The 19,747-nt window shown below is 37.8% G+C and overlaps 1 protein-coding gene across 3 annotated transcripts in view; it reads right to left on the bottom strand.

Moving 5' to 3' along the window:
* LOC125225829 overlaps positions 1-19,747 on the bottom strand; it is a 248,626-nt gene that overhangs the window by 160,262 nt on the left and 68,617 nt on the right. For all 3 annotated transcript variants that reach the window (XM_048129688.1, XM_048129686.1, XM_048129687.1), the window contains exon 3: positions 10,018-10,066. The gene's annotated coding sequence lies outside the window, so the exon portion shown is untranslated. The remainder of the gene's footprint in view (positions 1-10,017; positions 10,067-19,747) is intronic.

Raw genomic sequence — 19,747 nt, 5'->3', positions numbered from 1 at the left:
ATTAGTTTTAAGAAAGCGACTGCCATCTGACCTTCCAACCCGAAGAGTAACTATTGGGATTAGTCCGGTTGCCTCACGATGTTTTCCTTCACCGAAGAGCGACTGCCAAATATCAAATGATATATCGCACATAAGTTCCGTAAAACTCGAGCTGGAGTTTGAACCCGCGTCCTCCGGATTGAAAGTCGCACTTAGTGCTTTTTAGTAAAAATAACCTTCGACTATTATCAACTTTAAATATAACTTAGGTACTTACGCGTGATATGCAAGTAATCTTCAGCATTATACCACACAAAGCGCATGAGCATATCAGCTGTTAAGAATATAATTAAAATGAACTCAAGTGTAATTTCTCTTATAAAAGAAATCGATTACTCATCGCAACTATTAAAACAACATAAAGAAACTCATACGCATCTTTAAACTCATGTGGATAAAGATTTATTTAGCAAAGAGATAAAACCAGTGACGTAGCAAGAGTTAAACAAAACGCATTGACCAACATATCTAGAACTTTAAGGACGAAATGATGAAGAAAATTAGAAAGAAGTATCAATGAAATAACCATAAGGAAGAGATCAACGAACATTGGCCATGATATACAGGTTGATTCTTGTAACGTAACCAAGACCAAAACTATACCTACTCAATACATTTTAAAGCCTCACTGAACGTCGTATTGAATACTATAATCGTAATTATTAGTATTATTACGCTTTTATTCATTGACAGCACTTTGGACAAAAAGAAACCGTAAAATATCGAAAACATAAATATGATACCTGGGTACGTATTTTAAATAAATTAAGAAAGAATAACCACTCAGTTGCTTTTGGTAGCTCAAATTTTATAGCAATTGAGTGGATAAATGATAAACTGAAATATATATCATACACGAAAGAAAAAACAACAAGGCCCTCTTGTGGCCGAGCCGGGAATCGAACCCGGGTGTTCAGCATATTATCAGGGGCGGCTCACTCTGCGATTCTATCGCCGCGTTACAAGTACATGTTGGCGGCCGCGAGTTCGCGGCCTAATCAGGGGTGGCGCGCGTTCTCACGGAACGCACGTTCGCACTTTCTATTGCTACTTTACGTCGCGAGTTTTTTTTAAGTTTTATATGCGATGTCCGCGTGTGAATGGCTAATGGTGCTTAGTTAAATAGACATCATGAATAAAATAGGACAGTCTTACACAGATCTACTATTGATTAAGTCCCAAGGAAAAGTTCAATAAGGCTTGTGATGTTGGGACTTAAACAAAAATATATATAGACTGTATATATACCTAAAAGTACCCAAGACTGGAATATAATAGCATAACATTTCATCTCAGTATTAATCCTTAGACAACCCTATCGTCCGACGCAGCGCACGTGCGGCTCGTTTCTTTGTTAGAATTTTGTAGGCATTTAAAAGGCGGCATTTCGTGAACATCAAAAGAGTGGGCCTTCTGTACTTGTACTATTATATATTCTGTGATATTATACGAGTACGTCTAATGTCCTTACCACTAGACAAACATATTCTAGAAAAAATATTTAATACAATAATTTGATTTGTTCCCTAGTTGTAAAGAATAAATGGACTATAATAGATACAGTAGATATATACACTATGATCTATTAGCTCAAGACTCAATAAAAATACAATGCGTTATACATCGATTGTGATGAGAAGACACATTTGTCAGGAACGTAAGCTTTTTCTTGTTAACCTAAAATACATTAATCTCCCTATTGCTCATACGAAACAGTGCCTTAAAGTGTTTTGAATGCTCACGTCTCTAAAACCATACTGTATAAAATCGTTACATGTTGAAAGTAAGGCCAATAATGTACCAATTAAATTGCAATCAAGTGTAGTTTGTTGCCTGTTCTTTATGAATGAGTTCGACGTGTGCAATCGATAGCGAATTCGAAAAAAAAGTAGTAGTTTTGTTCGATGATGTGCAATTTTGTTGACTGACGTTTGGTATATTTTTCGTGATCTAATGCGGCGGCGTTTATAATATTGGTTGTCATACTTGTCATGATGAGTTGACCAACCATTGTGTTGTGTTGTGTGAGATAGTGCTAATATTTGTGAAGTGTGGATTACATTTACCTAAGATAGCTCGTAGATTATGCCGTGCTATATGTATACCAGAAGATCTTGGAAAAAAGTGCGTTAAGTATATGTAAGTGTTTTAATACTGTAATAACCTAACCACAAAATTAAAATTTTGAAAAAAGCCCCGACTGCGACATAGTAGACCGATTTTTATGAAACATGGCTAAGAACACTCCCGACTAACTCAACTTTCAGACAAAAAAAACTAAATCTAAATAGGTTCATCCGTTCGGGAGCTACGATGCCACAGACAGACACACACACAGACAGATAGACAGACGGACGGACGGACGGACGGACGGACAGACAGACACGTCAAACTAATAACACCCCGTCGTTTTTGCGTCGGGGGTTAAAAAATAATCACTTGATTTCAACAAAATTTGCCAAGCCTAGGTGTTAGAAGACTAGAAATCACCCAAGAAAAGCCACAGCACATTCTAGTCCACCCCAGCTAGCCGGTGGTCCGTAGTCGTTTCTCGCGCCGTCAGCGTTTTCGAACAATGGCCCGGTATCTGGCATCGGCATATTGTTAACTAATGGGCTCGTGAGGCTCTTATGCCATTAATTGTACGTGTCATTATGACAACAATGCAGAGTAAAAATACATACTTTGATAAAGGGAATCTAAATAGGGCTACGCGATTTTTTTGTATGAAGGCAAGCATGCGATAGATGTGGCCGGCCCAGTCCCATTCAAGTGCGTTTATAATTCGATCCGATATCGGATGTAGGACCGATATCCCATACATCTAAGCGGCCATCTTTGATTTTTACTATTGAAATCCTTCCGACATCCGATATCGGATCGGATAATGTGAAAACGCACTAAGTCTGGCGATTTTTCTGCCAATCCAACCACGCATCCAGAAAGGTGGGTTAACATTAGTCATCAAGTAGATGCCGACGAAAAAGCTTGGGCGAGATAGGCCCAGGCAAAGATGGCGGGACAACCTTGACGACTTCCTAAACAACTGGCCGGAAGTAAAGGAGAATCTGGAATTATGGAGAGTCAGGGGAGAGATCTTTGCCCAGAATTGGGACACTCCAATAGGCTAAGAAAAAATTGTAAAAGAGTTGCAGAGTTTAAAAATGGGAGTATCTCGTGCATTTGCAGGTCTGAAAGATAGGGGACGACAGTTAATTTTAGAGTGGAGCTGTCCAAGGAAAAAAAACCGGCCAAGAGCGTGTCGACTGTCGGGCCACGCTCAGTGTAATAGGGTTCCGTAGTTTTCCGTATTTTTCTCAAAAACTACTGAACCTATCAAGTTCAAAACAATTTTCCTAGAAAGTCTTTATAAAGTTCTATTTTTGTGATTTTTTTCATATTTCTTAAACAAATGGCTCAAAAGTTAGAGGGGGGGGGGGACGCACTTTTTTTTCCTTTAGGAGTGATTATTTCCGAAAATATTAATATTATCAAAAAACGATCTTAGTAAACCCTTATTCATTTTTAAATACCTATATCACACGCTGGGGTTGGAATGAAAAAAAAATCAGCCCCCACTTTACATGTAGGGGGGGTACCCTAATAAAACTCTTTTTTCAATTTATTATTTTTGCACTTTGTTGGCGTGATTGATATACATATTGGTACCAAATTTCAGCTTTCTAGTGCTTACGGTTACTGAGATTATCCGCGGACGGACGGACGGACGGACGGACGGACGGACGGACGGACGGACGGACGGACAGACAGACATGGCGAAACTATAAGGGTTCCTAGTTGACTACGGAACCCTAAAAATGTACATAAAAAACAAACCGTCAACCAGTACTTAAATTCATACTTTATAGTGTTACTAGTTTTTCCCCGCGGTTTCTCCCGCGTACTAAAAGTAATCTTATTCAAACGTTGAACTTTAGAGTCCCATTTCACCCCCTAGTTTGTGAATTTTGAAAAATCCTTTCTTAGGTCTCTTCTACACTTTATAAGGAGCCTATGTGTCAAATTTAGAATCTCTAGGATCAGCCGTTTCGGCCGAGCGTTGATATTATGTCATTCAGTCAGTAAGTCTTCTTTTCCAGAGATTCCCAGAGATCCATATAAATACTATTCTCAATATTATTCAATCGAATTCGTGTTTTATTGACCCTAAAGTAGATTAATTATATTGTTACTTCACGCTACGTTTGATGTAGTCTATAAAATTGAATTATATAAAATTTAAATGGTCGTACTAAAACGTCGTAGGTTACTATAAAATTGTCTTAGAAATACGACCAATGGCTTCGTAAAGCAGTATTGCCCTATTGTAAAAGCGAGGCCCTTTCCAAAGAGTACGTGAGTCGGTTTTTATCGGACTACATAAGTTTCCATTTTGAAATGTTGTCATACGATTCCGTGATCTGAATTTTTGAAGGCATTTCGCCGGTGATTCGGTACGGATTTGGACGTCGTTAAGAAAAATATATGAGTGAAATGAGTCGAGAAAATATTTTTTTTACATTTAAAAGATTACCACTAAATCTTTAGGAAATAAGTAAAATTAAGCCCAATGAGACAGAATTTATGATCTACAAAATATTCCTCCGAACTACTAAAACATTCCATAATTTCATAATTCTGCGAAAAGCTTCACGGAAAATTTGGAGCACTTACCTATTGATCTCTGTTTGGCCCAAAGGTTAGCTGGTAGAGAATGCCTTCTTACATTAAAGTTCGTCTTTTGTAATTTTTTTTCTGTGCAATAAAGTTTAAATAAATAAACATTTAATTCATTCCCCTCGACTCTGAACTAGTTGCTTCTCTAACTTACCAAATTTTATGAAAATGAATCGAGAAAAAACAGTCATAACAAATATGATAAATACTATACATAGTAGTCGCTCGCACCGACGCAGCTTATAACTTATAAATATGGCCGAGATAGGGTTACAGAGTAATGTGCGTGGTAGGACAGGTGTGAGTGATCAATTAAAGAGGATCGATGGACCAGATTACGGCGGCGCGTGCGCCGGTGTATGGTACAAGCGGTAAGCGGTTAGCGTTTTAACAAGCTCAGTTGACAGCGATTTGCACATGTTACTTTAACCGTCAAAACTATGTTTGAGTTATCCATGCAGAGACGGGATAATCTACATCACTGTCAAGTGTCAACTTAGTTTAGCATGATTCTAGTCTAGCGTTTTATCTCTCGTATCTAATAGTATGAAAATGTCATCAGTTCCTTTTCTTTAGTTAGGTTTTGTTCGACAAAGGATTGAAATACTGTGTTACAGAGTAATGTCCGCAGGACAGGTGTGAGCGAACAATTAAAGAGGATATATGGACCAGATTACATCGGCGCATGCGACGGGACTCAACCCTAAAACACCCTGCTGTTAAGATACTGACAACACTCAATGACCTTGACGCTAGCGTACACTGTCTATTCGTATGGGAGTAAGTGAGAGCGCGATGTCACTAAAAGACCGGCTAGGTACGAAAAGTACGGAAAAATATTAAAATAAAATAGAAACATGCATTATTTCTGCAATATGTTTCGTTTTCGTTTTCTGTTGTTGTGATTTTATTTAAGACAATTAAGTAAATACTTGAACGACATAGAACCGTTTAATGACGAACTCGAGACCAATCTTTGCAATTTTTTCTATCGAGCCGATTTCATTAAATCGTGTATCGAGTACGTCTATGTTCGTTGAAATATAATAACATAATAATTTACTTGCCTTACTAAAACTAATAGTGTGTCTTAAAAAACTGCGCAAGTAACATCAATTTTGCGCAATTGGGTGTTGTCAGCCCCTTTACACCAGTAACGGTGTTTAAGTTACAACGGAGATTCTCATTCCCGTCGCCAACAGATATATCGGTCCGACCCAACAATACATCTGGAACTTTAATATAAAGGTAAGCAATATATCTGATAGTTACTGTGTCTGAAAAATATCATGTGGAACCTTCTTTTGTAAATGACAAAAGTTCCTAGTGAGTGTGTCTAGTAAAACGTTCCACTTTGTCGATTGCTACAAAGCCGGTTTATTCATATAAAGATACAAGCAAATCTCATTTTTATGGTAAGCGACAAAGTGGGACGTATTACTAAACACACTCACAAATAGAGTTTGCAAATTAAAAAAAGCAAAACATTTTTAATAGCAAACCTCTCCTAACTTGCACCAAACGCAATATATTCACGACTACAATCATCCCATGCTTGAGTGGTACAGATCGCTCCCGGCGATAAGTTCGCAACAAAAATAAAAGATAGGAAATGGATCTGCCTTCTGTTGACATAGCCATTGGCTGTCATGTCTGCCGATTGACATATCACGGTGAAATATTTACGTAGCAGTTTTATCTGATGGCGATCGGTTGTTTTGTGATGTAGGTGTTTTATAAGCTTTATTGATCTGTTGTAATGGTAACAGGTGGAATAAAATTTAATTAAGAAAATTACAGTATTGACATTGGAATTGAGAGTTTTGAATGATTCACGGTTATTTTTATTAGACATATTGACCGGGATATAGACCCGATTGCCTTTTCCTTGGGATTTAAGTGAAAAATAATCATTCATCATTCATTCCTTCATTTATACAAACATCCACCTCCCATTTTAAGGAAGTGGGGGTTAGAAGGAGACAAAAAGTAGCCTATGTCACTCTCCACCCCTTCAACTATCTCCAATTAAAAAATCACGTTAATTCGTCGCTCCGCTTTGCAGTGAAAGACGGACAAACAAACAGACACACACTTTCCAATTCATATTGGGTTGGCACAAAAGTAATGACACACTCTACAAAACTCTATACATTTCCTTTCTTAAGTTAATTGTTTTCGATAATATTCTAGTATGTTGTAGAACATTCTAGGTACTTTTAATGTGAGGGTATATAAAACCGCCCTCGTGATTGGTTTAGTTAGATTGAAATAAAATGGACGAGCGACAAGTTCGAACACTTTACTTAATACGAGTACTTGTTAGGCCACAGTGCGCGGGTTGCGGCTGACAATATCAACACTGCATTGGGCGCTGGAAGTACAAGCCATGCCACGGTGTCCAGATGATTTGACCGTTTTAAATCAGGAGACAGGAGCCTTGAAAGTCAGTCACGCTCAGGGCGACCACCTGCATTCAATTATGACGATTTACGCCGCGAACTACAGTCGAATCCTGATGCTACTGCTCGTAAATTAGCGGAAGCACTTAACTGCAGTCACCACGCTGTGGAATACCATCTGCATGAGCTTGGGTATCGAAAAGTTTTGGCTCGATGGGTACCGCACATCCTTACCGACGCCAGTCGTGCAGTCCATGTCGCCATCTGGCAATCACTTTTGCTGCGACCCCGACGTAAAGAGTGTTTGACTGATCTGGTTACGGGAGATGAATCATGGATTTATTATGAGAACGATACATGTCGTGCTTTTTGGCTGCCTCGAGAAGAAATGCCACCAACTCAACCGAAGCTGAGTCAAAAGAACCGCTTAAAAGTTTTGCTTTGTTGTTTCTGGGACTCGCAAGGCATGCTGTTTCATGAACTATTTACACAATGAAACTGTAAACGCTAACAAATATTCAACACAGCTCACCGAACTATCTTCTGCTATCAAGAAAAAACGACGAAGACGAGCCACTGTAATTTTATTACATGATAACGCTCGACCTCATGTCGCATCTACCGTTCGCCAACAGCTGCAGAACTTGGGCTGGGAGACGATACCCCACCCACCTTATTCTCCAGACCTCGCACCATCAGACTTTCATTTGTTTAGAGCCCTGAAACGACATTTGCGGGGTAAACAATTCAATGATTTCCATGATGTACAGGTGCAGTTGAACAACTTTTTCGAGGCACAGCCATCAGAGTTCTGGGCGAAAGGCATCCAAACTTTGCCGGATCGTTGGCAAGAAGTCATAGATGCTAATGGTGATTACATCATCGACTAAGATTTTTGTATTGTAATAATAAAAAATATAAAACGTAAACCAAGTGCCTCATTACTTTTGTGCCAACCCAATAATATAGGTATGGATATGACTACAGTGCATTGAAGAATGGGTCTTAGAATAATTGTTGAACAAGAGTTCAACCTGTTTTAATATAAATAGGTCCTAAACGCGATAGACAATGGCAGTATCAAAAATGAAGTATATGAATACAAAATAGTACATTACTACAGAGGCCGGGACAAATGAGACCTCAGACCTATCCGTCGTCTATATGTCTTCGGCCGGCAACCCCATTTCCCGCCGAGGTATGTATAGTGCTTTTCTCAAACATGGTATGAAATAAATAAAGTCTACTGAAAATAGTAACTTTGGATGGCTGTATCTCCTAAACGGTGCGTCGTAGCGCAAAAATAATCGAATTTTCGTTCCCCTTTAGTACCCCGTATACGCCTATAAAAAAACAAAAAATTAAAAAAAAAATTATGAAAACGCACCCCAAAATCAAATATTGTCTAGGGCCCGTACCAGTTGCAGTCGGCACGTCTATAAAGCCCCTTATAGTTTTTTTTAATTGGCTAAATACCTGGATGTTATGTCACAATTATCTGTGTTTGGAAATTAAAAAAGAAGACTTTGCCGGCCTTGGCCTGCAAGGTTTGTATGAAATTCCATTATCTATCAATCGTCCTAGCCGCACCTGCAACGTCATACTGCGCTATCAATTATAAGGCACATAACATCAATATTTCATACCATGTTTGAGAAAACGTTATTTTTGGTAGTAACGGACTAACGGACAACACTGGAAAAATAGTAGCAGGCCGATTAACCAATACAGCCAGAAACAAAACCAAATAAACAACCTATACCTTCTTGAAAAATAAGTTGGTTAGAAATACCAAAACAATACGTATTATGCAACATGACCACTCTAACTATGCACGGAATGTATTTAAATACGTAGGGATGTATCCCATATTTTAGACAACAAAGCGATACGACTCCTTTATTTCCATTTGCAATGACCTTACGCAATAAGTTTCACAAGACACATACAAGCTAGACAATAGAGGTGGTTCCCAGCACTTATGTCCCACTTTATATCGACAAGGTTGTAACTTAGAATCCAGTTCCTACAAAGATAGCACCTTTGTAAATTGAGGCAGGTATGGGTCCAACTTTAGGACGACAAGGTCTTAAATTAGTTTGTAACGCCTACAAAGATAGAACCTTTGTGAGTTGAGGTAGGTATAGTCCCACGTTACAGGTTGCATGCGTGATCTTGTAGATAGCTTATGTGAAATTGGCGATGGATGAGATGGGTCAGCAATCGGAGTGATGAGTAATGCGAGTTGTGTAAATTGATCGAGATGTGTGAAATCGCTATTTTAGGAATCTGGTGTAATGAGAAAATAGACCTGCTAAGAGGTTATTGGATCACACTTAATAAAGCAGATTCCATATGTTTAAAGTCCAGGCTCTAAACCAGGGTTTTCAAACTGAGGGGCATCAACATTACTAACCTGTACCTACCACTAACTTTTAGGTTAAGACCGTTAGGAAATCTGCATATCTGGGTGCATGGATATTGGATAGACCCTCTCGCATGTTGCACATGACATGAGTGAAGGCCAGTGCCAAAAAATAAAGTAGTTATTGTTTTTTTTTTCTAACTCACCATTTCATTCTTCTCGCGCTATCCCGGCATTTGCCACAGCTCATGAGAGCCAGGGGTCCGCTTTGACCACTTATCCCAAGATTTGGCGTAGGCACTAGTTTTACGAAAGCGACTGCCATCTAACCTTCCAACCAGAAGGGTATTAACTAGGCCTTATTGGTATAAGTCCGGTTTCCTCACGATGATTTCCTTCACCGAAAATCGACTGGCAAATATCAAATGACATTTGGCACATAAGTTCCGAAAAACTCATTCGAACCGGCGCCCACCATCGCTTTTTTGTTTTTTTTTTTCTAGCTACAGATAACTATGTACTTTGATAACTCACCTCGTTGCTTTTCCCATACGCGTGCGAGTCGACACTCCAGACACCGTTTCTGTAACAACACAAATAATAAATTAAGCACTTACCTATTTAATATTACAAGTACATTATGATACAAGGTCAGAAAAGAGGAAGTTCGAAACGAGTTTCGAATTTTCTTTTCGCATGCGTATCGTACGACGTTTTTCAGTAAAGATGACCCTCTGAAATTTGGCACTGGCAAGAAATGAACCTACTTTGCGCACTAGTGCGGGCAAAAAACACCTGAAAAATTCTACAGGGACTAGATACTATGAATGGAAAAAAATAGACCAGTTACATTTGTCCCCCACTCAAGATTTACCCCGCTGTACCTTATCGCAATAGCAACATAATTATGTTCGTATAAACGTTGTTTTTGAAGTCAAAAATTTCCATAACCATTATCTGGAAAATAAATCCCAAAATCATTTGCTAAAATACCACATTTTTACGAAATACCGTACTAATAGCACTACTCCTAATTAAAACTGCGTCCTTTCACTGAATAAGGAGCTGGGTTGCGCAAGCGCAGGACCGGTTCCAAAAGGCGCAAGTTCGTTTCATAATGTGTGAGCTTTTTGGCACAAGTGAAAATCATAACTTTTAACGCTGATAAAGTTATAAGGTACAGCGGAGCAAATCTCGACTGGGGGGCAATTGCAACTGATCCATTTTTCCATTATTATACTATGATGTTGAGTTCTACATGTATGCACTGAACAGGCCTACCATATTTATAACCGATGGACACTAGGGTGTCCCTTATTTTTCGATTTTCAGAAATTTACAACGCATACCCCCTAAATTAGTTTATTTTAGTTCAAATAACCCTCAGAAGAAGTTTCTGTCGATTTCTGTTACTACAACCCGTGCCGACTTTCATGCAATTATTCCATACAAAGTATGAAAACAGCAAAAAAAAATTGTCTATATTTGCATATTTTTCATATCAATCGCTTACACTGCTATAGTTTACACATTATATCACAAAAAAATCTCGATAGGACAAGAATTCTAATGTAGAATTATCAACTTACGTTTTGACAAAATTTCTCCATAGTAATTTGTATGAGAATTTCAATTGCAAGTCGGCACGGGTTCCGGATTTCAGGAAAGACTTGATATTTTTTTTCATGGCGTTTTGGGATGGTGTCGGTATATTTAGAGGGTATGCGTTGTTAAATTTTGAAATTTGTAAAATAAGGGACACCCTAATGGCTATAAAAACGAACAAAAGATAGTCGCTCCCGTGCAAATAAAAGAGACACGGCGATGTTTATAGTTACTCGCCCAGCGGTGAGCTATCAAAATCGCCGTGTCTCTTTTATTCGCACGGGAGTGCTTATCTTTTGATCGTTTTTATAGCTAATAGCTCATAGCTTACTAGCTCGCGATGAGACCAGTGCCTAAAACATGGAAAAAATGGACCAGTTACATTTACCTCCCATCGAGATTTGCCCCGCTGTACCTTAAATAGATGTCATATACAAAGAAAACATGACCAAGGCCTACAAGTGCCCAAAGCTGGATTCGAACCAGCGTCCTCGGTTATAGCCACTGATGCCTAAATCACTCAGCCATTCGGTCACGGTGCCAAGGGTCGAAATTTACAAGTATATGACACAATTATCGAAGGCTTGTGGCTGATAAAGTTTTCTTTAGAGTAATTAATTACTAATTACTCGTAATTACCGGTGTAGTGACAGGTTAAGAATTACACCACGTTCTTTCTTCCCGTGGGTGTCGTAGAAGTCGACTGTGAGATATGGGTTAAATCGTGGCGTAGGTGAGAGGCTGGCAACCTGTCACTGCACTGCAATATCACAATTTTGTTTTCTCTTAACCCCTTAATTGTCAAGAGTGGCACTTAAGCTTAAGTATTTTCATGTGTTCTGCCTACCCGTGTATGAGATAGAGGCATGATTGTATGTATGTATGACTGTTGTATGTGTATAAAACTATGACTAACTAATTACAGAGTAAAGCTATGAATGTATAGGTATAGGATATCCAACATCCGAAAAAAGGGGTGTAATTTTTAGGATTATTCTTAGCTTGCTCAATTTCCTAAATTAACATGTCTATTTAATTGTACAAGTACATATGTTTCTTCACCGTGAGAATCGTCGCAACTTTGGAAAGGCGATAGCAAATAAATTCATTAACATTCCGGCTTGCGTCTGCGCGGGCGCGTCGAGAGTGAAATTTCGAACTTGGAACGCAATAGATCGGTCGTTGACCTCCGATAAGGCTTGGCAGAGCTTTGAGTGTGGTGATATGTAGGAATAATTAAATGGGTAATATAGTATTGTCTTCGGTTACCGCGATAGTTACTCATGAAATAAAACTATGGAAACGGATTAAATCGCGTATAATGAATTTAAAATACATCCCGACGTTTCGAACTCTTTACAGCGTTCGTGGTCAACGGGTGACTGAGGAAAAATTAAAATGTGCAAAAGCTACCCACTTACAAGAAATATTAACGAACCATGAGAGAGTTCGAAACGTCGGGATGTATTTTAAATTCATTATACGCGATTTAATCCGTTTCCATAGTTTTATTTCATGGGTAATATAGGACAATTTTAATTACTTAATCAACAGAGTATATGTGGAGTTTGTGATTTCGATTTATGTTTACATATTTCATAATTATCTAAGCCTAAAAAAGTCTTCTTTAGCGGTAGACTCACGGTAAGCTCAATAAAGATTGTGTTGTGGGTACCTACTCAGACAACGATAGATATAATAGGCTAATTTCCTATACTTAAAATAAAATATTTTAAGCAGTGAACGAAACAAAGCACCACATAGGTAGAAGAAAAATATGGATAGTAGTTATGTTTAAACATAATTTCTATTTAATAAGTCAAAGAGAAGAACTCCTCAGTATTTCACAGTAATTCCATATTAGCAAATCGTTTTGACAGTTCTTAAAAAGAAGCTGATTTAACTAGTAAGAAACTAGCCTACTTATATACAAGTAGAATAAATACATATACATAGAAAACATCAATAACTCCTGAGCAAACATCTGTGCTCATCACACAAATAAACGCCCTTACCGGGATTCGAACCTAGGACCGCGGCTTATCAGGCAGGGTTACTACGCGCTAGGCCAGACCGGTCATCAAAGACTGTGTCTTATCAACTTATCATATTTTACAATTTAAGGTTCCGGATTGGCCCCTCGAGGATGTTTGGATCGCGTTATGTAACAAGCAGGGATGTTACGAATATTTGCATTCGCATTCGCATATGCGAATGATTCGCATTCTTTTAAACATTTGCATTGACATTCGCATTCGCTTCAAACGATGCGAATGTTTTGCGAATGCGAATGTGTGCAAGTCGCAGCTTGTTCCTCGCCCGCGCCGGCCGCTGCAATTGCTACTTGTCGACTGTCGACTCGCGCATGCGCAGATAGGTCAAATTCGTACGGCGTGAAGTTCGTACTCGGCATTTTGACCAATAGTAAGCATTTTAAATTTTTTACCTAGCGGGTTGTTGGTGATTGCTTCATTTTTTATTTTGGTTTTTTATGAAATTCAGCGATATTCGCATTCGCATTCGCATTCGCACATTCGCATTCTGAATATTCGCATTCGCATTCGCATTCGCGAATGTGACACATGCGACATTCGTGACATCCCTAGTAACAAGTTATGAGGTTATGTTAGGCCAAGCTGGGCTAAGTGAGGCTAAACAGGAAGTGCTAGTAAAATGTGCAACTTAACTGTACCGTCATTAAAATGAACCAAAAATAAATAAAGATGAGTAAATACTGGGGGACACCTTACACAGATCAACCTAGCCCCAAACTAAGCAAAGCTTATACCATGGTTGCTAGGCGACGATATACATCAGTCATTCTTATATAGATTTTTTTTAATCCGTTCTCATAGTTTTATTTCATGAGTAACCACCCCGTTATATAGATAAATACATACCTCTAGGCAAAATCCATGACTCAGGTACAAATTTCTGTGCTCATCACACAAATAAATGCACTTACCGGGATTCGAACCCAGGAGCACGGATTAGCCGGCACTACCGATTATGCCCGACCGGTCGTCAAGGCCGTTTAAAAAGTTTTAAAGATCTACCATCAAACACCTTACACGCGGATTCGTCAAAATTAAAACCTACTAGTCACATTACAGGTTGTACCTATAATCCATATAAAATGATTAGTCGAAGCAGTATTCAGACACCAAAATAAGATTTTGATTAAGCACGCTAGCACAAATACACAAAGTACTTCCGAATGTCAAATAAATATCAAAACTTATTATATTTTTGAAGTAGGAAAGCCGCTTTAGTGACGGAAATGATATTAATGGAGATAATCCGAGATTATCTGACGCGGCCCGAATCTTGCGCATTGAGTAAGACTAGCTTTGGCTTCAAAGAGATTATGATTATCTAATGTACGTAGGAAGTATTTTTTCCTATCACATAGGGTTGCAAATAGATTTCTTTTTTATAATTATGAAAAAAAAAACCGAACATCATTGTTTTTAGGGTTCCGTACCAAAAAGGTACAAAAGGAACCCTTATGGCGCCGCTCTGTCCGTCTGCCTGTCTGTCATATTATTAAATATCTCGAGAACTACTTATGCTATCGCTTTGAAATTTTGAATACTTATGAACATTGTTAACCTCTACAAATTGAAAGTATTATTTTTTAAATTTATTGCAGAAAATGGCCAAAACGAAAGGGGGGCAAACTGAAAATTTCAAGTAACTAAGTCAAGTGGGGTATCGTTAGAAAGAGCTCAAACTGTACATATCAAAACTATTTTTTATAATTTTTTGGTTGTGGAAAAGAAATATTTTTTGAAGGAAAATGCAAAACAAAGTACCGTTCCCCCCCCTTATCACCGAAGTTTACCAACATAAATTTATGTAATTTTCACCAAACATGGCTATTTAATTATAATGAATATTACTGGAAAAATAAAATCGTACACGTATCTTGAAAATGCTAGTTTCATTCGTTCAGAAGCTCGCACTTGACCGGTTTTTTTTTCAATGTTTTTTTTTTTTTCAATAACAATATATTCAGTATACAAACGTTTATTGGGGAATCCCCAATGCGGCGTGGAGCGTGGAGGTGAGGAAGACGGTGATGTTACCAACAATAAATCTTATACTTTTAAACGAGCAATTCTTGTACGTTTATTTATTTATTTATTTATATATACCGACGATCTCGGAAACCGCTCTAACGATTTCGCCGAAATTTGTTATGTGGGGGTTTTCGGGGGTGAAAAATCGATCTAGCGTAGCCTTAGATCCCGGAAAACGCGAATTTACGAGTTTTCATGAGTTTTTCTTTCGCGTTAGTAAACGTAAAATATGGTCGTTAATTTCGCCGCGCGCGCATTGATTCCGCTTAGCTCAGTCGTACGAGGTCGGTCTAATGTACGCAGATAGATCGTAGGTGTCAGGGTTTCGAATCCCGGCCAGAAATTAAATTTTTGTTTTTTGTCTTTTTTTTTGTTTTTGTATTTATAAGAGTTTTTTTTATCTAAAGACGTGATATATTAAATTAGAACCGAGCGAAGCTCGGTCGCCCAGATATTAGTTATAATACTAACTACATATGTAATGTTAGTTACAAAGTCCAAAAAAATGTTTTATTTTCACGGTTTTTTTTTTCATATTTTGACGACCGGTCTGGCACAGTTGGTAGTGACCCTGCCTGCTAAGCTGACGGTCCGGGTCCGAATCCCGGTAAGGGCATTTATTTGTGTGATGAACACAGATATTTTGTTCCTGAGTCATGAATGTCTTCTATTAAATAAGTGTTTTTATATTTATATATCGTTGTTTGAGTACCTGCAACACAAGCCTTCTTGAGCTTACCGTGGGACTTATTCAATCTGTGTAATAAGAATGTCCTATATATTAAAAAAAAAACTATTCGTAGCTGCGTGCAAAATAGCCGATGCAGGCTACGTACAGGTATAATTATCGTATTAATTCGCATCTCGGGCCATCACACCACCACAACAAAGTGCAATAAAGCCGCACAGTGAAAGTGCAGCGCTTACGTGTTGACATCTAGTCAGTGTGTCATGTGTCTCCTGGGTCTCGTGGCATTAAAGGAGTTGAGTGACAGACTTGGCTTGTCTTGTTAGTGTGTCATGACATTAAAGGACGGGGGTTGAGTGACACACATAGCACGTGGCGTTATGATGCTACTTCCCAAAATATTACTTGTGTATCAGCATAATAGCATACATCAGTCAACTTCGGCGTATAGTTAGGTCCATTATAGGAAACAGAATAGCATAGTTAGTTTTTTTAATCTTTTTTTTTATAAAAAACACCATATACCTGCGATAGATGTTACATCAATTGCTGTTGATAAACGGACTTTGTGTGTTCGATATAAGATTGACATGTTATAATTGTCATAGTTTTGACGCTTACTTAGTAGAATTTATTGTAAAGCCCGTTTCTCAACAGCAATTGATGTAACGGTACATCTATCGCAGGTGTATGGATCTTTAAAAAAATATTACGAATTTAAGAGAATGAACTATGCCATTCTGTTTCTTATAGGTAATGGACCTAACTATATGCCGAAGTTCACGGAATTCAATGAAAACACTGTACTTTATACAGAGTGTAACAAAAATGGTGGTGATCCGTTTAAGGGCGTACTCAGTATCGTATTCTTATCAGGAAAAAGTAGAAGAAAATTTTTTTTGTCGCTAAAAAAATTTTCACTTTTGTATGAGCCGGGCCGCGCGAATCGGTCGAATCTCCATACAAAGATAAAAAAATTTTTTGCGAAAAAAAATTTTTATCCTACTTTTTCCTGATGAGAATACGATACTGAATACGCCCTTAAACGGATCACCACCATTTTTGTTACACCCTGTATGTAGGTTCCTACTTCTGGACTGTTAGTTTTAATTGAATACTTCACACTGATATAAGTAACTGATAATGGACTTTTTTTTAGGACATAGGTACTTTATTTATAAAAACTAGTAATAATAGATTAAACAGATAATAGAAACTGATGATGGACTTACCTACATAAATAAACATTTCTTAAATTCTTGACGACATTCCTTGTAAAATACATCGATTTATAAAGCCTGATCAGAAATATATAACTACGCGCCATCTTGCGGAATTTCATTAGTACTATTTTCTTCATACTATACTGAACTGTCACCCCATACATCAGAATAACAGCGCCCTCCTGACAATAGTCATATATTTCTGGTCAGGGTTTAACATTAGTGTACATACCTACAGTCAAGCTAGAAAGAGTAGAAATTAGAAAATAAAAAAAAAAATGTAGTGATACAACATATTATAGGCTACTAGACTCGTATCGAATTTAGCACATCAAGTTATTGTTTTCTGTAGTATTTGACTTTTAGACAGTAATTAATAATAATAATATAAGACATACTTTGAAAAAGGGTCAAGTAGCCTATTCACTGCTAGAATACGTTGTTTCACTACAATTTGGCGCCCGAACAGGGACCAAATTGTAGTGAAACAACGTATTCTAGCAGTGAATAATATTTTGTTTCACTACAAGTGGCAACATCGTAGTTGTCCCTTTCAAATCAATATGTGGATGAAAACGGGACGACACTAAATTAATACGATCTTGCCACTTTTTAATTGCTACTCTTTTTAACCCCCGACGCAAAAACGACGGGGTGTTATAAGTTTGACGTGTCTGTCTGTCTGTATGTTTGTCTGTCGAACTGATTTAGTTTTTTTTTGTCTGAATGCTGAGTTAGTCGGGAGTGTTCTTAGCCATGTTTCAATGCTGTGCTGAAAATCGGTCTACTATGTCGCGGTCGGGGGTTTTTTTCAAAATTTTAAATTTGTGGTTAGGTTATTAACCATACTGTAAGTGTCGTAAAGTTATTCTGCTACCACTACATTTTCATTTTAATTTTAGGTTTAAGATGTTACCTATGAGTATGTATAGGTAAATAAAATACCTGGGTACGTAGCCGACTGGCACAAACGGTCACGAAATGAAACGCTCATAGATATCTATCTCTATCGCTCTTGCGTATTGGCGCGACAGAGCCAGACTACCTTTCGCGTTTTCGTTTCGCGTCGCAGAAATGCCATTCGGCTACAGCATCAGGACCTTGACCTAGCCTCCATAAGTTATCTACCCGTGCCGTGTATCTAAAGACCATCTTTAGCATTATGACGTGACGCGACGCGTGCGTCCAGCGACCATGCGCTTGTGTACAAAAACTGCGCGCATGGCGGGTACGAAAGTGCGTGATGGATTATGTTGTATAGTTATCAATTAGTGGGTTTTAACTGTGTTTTTTATGAATTACTAGCTTACGCTCGCGGCTTCTCTCGTGTTATAAAGAGACAAAAAGTAGCCTATGTCACTTTTCATCTCTTTAACTATCTCCACTTAAAAAAAATTGCCGTGAAAGACGGACAAACAAACATTTCCCATTTATGTTACATATATATTAGTATGGATTTCTCAGCTGACCATTTACAGACAGTGCCTTTGTGTATAAGTAAAATTAAAAGTGGCAATATTTTTGCTTTGGGTTACTTGAACTCACGGCCTTTGAATAGGCAACGATACTTAAGAGCTTAGCCATCAATTCCTTATCCATAGTCAGCAAGATTACTAACACCAAATACCTATATAACTTCGTATAGACGGTCAAGGTCTAAGAAAAAAACGTACCTCAAAGCCATAGAGAAAAAGGTACGGTGGCCAAGATGGCGTTACACCTTTGGGGAACTCTCGGCTAGGTGGCGCTAATATTAATATTTTACATTTTAACACATATCAAGCTAAGAATATGGGCCAAATTGTCAAAACTGAGGTTCAAAAGGTTTATGCTATGCACTGTGATTACACATTTTACTTTGACAGTCTATAATACTCGATCCTCTTTGCTGACACGTATTGGTTAAAATGACAGAAATCGCCATGCATTTAAAACTAATTTTAATCGTTTAACTAACAGAATCTCTAATAAATTATCTAACGCAGAAAATCAAAACATAAAAGCGAAATGAAAAGCTCATTTTATCCTGCTTAGCATAATCTGTAAGTTATCTGATGTTGCAAAATATTTGCCCCATACATTATGTATGAGAGCATATTTTAATGGAGAGAGAGAATGTAACATGACTGTGACATTGACCAAGAGATTTCTAACAGGATTCTGAATAACGATAAGATATTTATGATTGATTTGAGTCTTTTGGTTCTTCTTTGTTTAGTTAGTTTTTTGGTTATATGCAGTTATAGCATTAAGAATATTATGAAATAGTTTTCTTATGACACTAATGATTTGTATAGTAAAAGAAATATTTAGCCGTTTCCATGCAAAAAGTAAAAGATTCTCTTCAGACAAAGAACAGCGAATTTAGGCAGTAACTAGTGTGAAGTATATGTAATCCGTACTAATTTATTTATTTATTAACAACAATATATTTACACGGCATTACATACAGACAAGCCAATACACCGAGCACAGAATAAATCGTACTAAATAAATGAGAAAGTCTGTGTCTGTTTGTTTGTCCGTCTTTCACGGCAAAACGGAGCGACGAATTGCGAAGTGATTTCTTAAGTGGAGATAGTTGAAGGGCAGGGAAGTGACATAGGCTACTTTTTGCCTGTTTCAAACCCCTCTCTCTCTCTCTCTTTAACCTTTTTCAATCTTAG

The sequence above is a fragment of the Leguminivora glycinivorella genome, chromosome 4, assembly GCF_023078275.1.
Source record: "Leguminivora glycinivorella isolate SPB_JAAS2020 chromosome 4, LegGlyc_1.1, whole genome shotgun sequence".
Taxonomy (NCBI): domain Eukaryota; kingdom Metazoa; phylum Arthropoda; class Insecta; order Lepidoptera; family Tortricidae; genus Leguminivora; species Leguminivora glycinivorella.
Note: the sequence above shows the minus strand (reverse complement) of the source record. Positions and strands in the feature narration are given on the sequence as shown.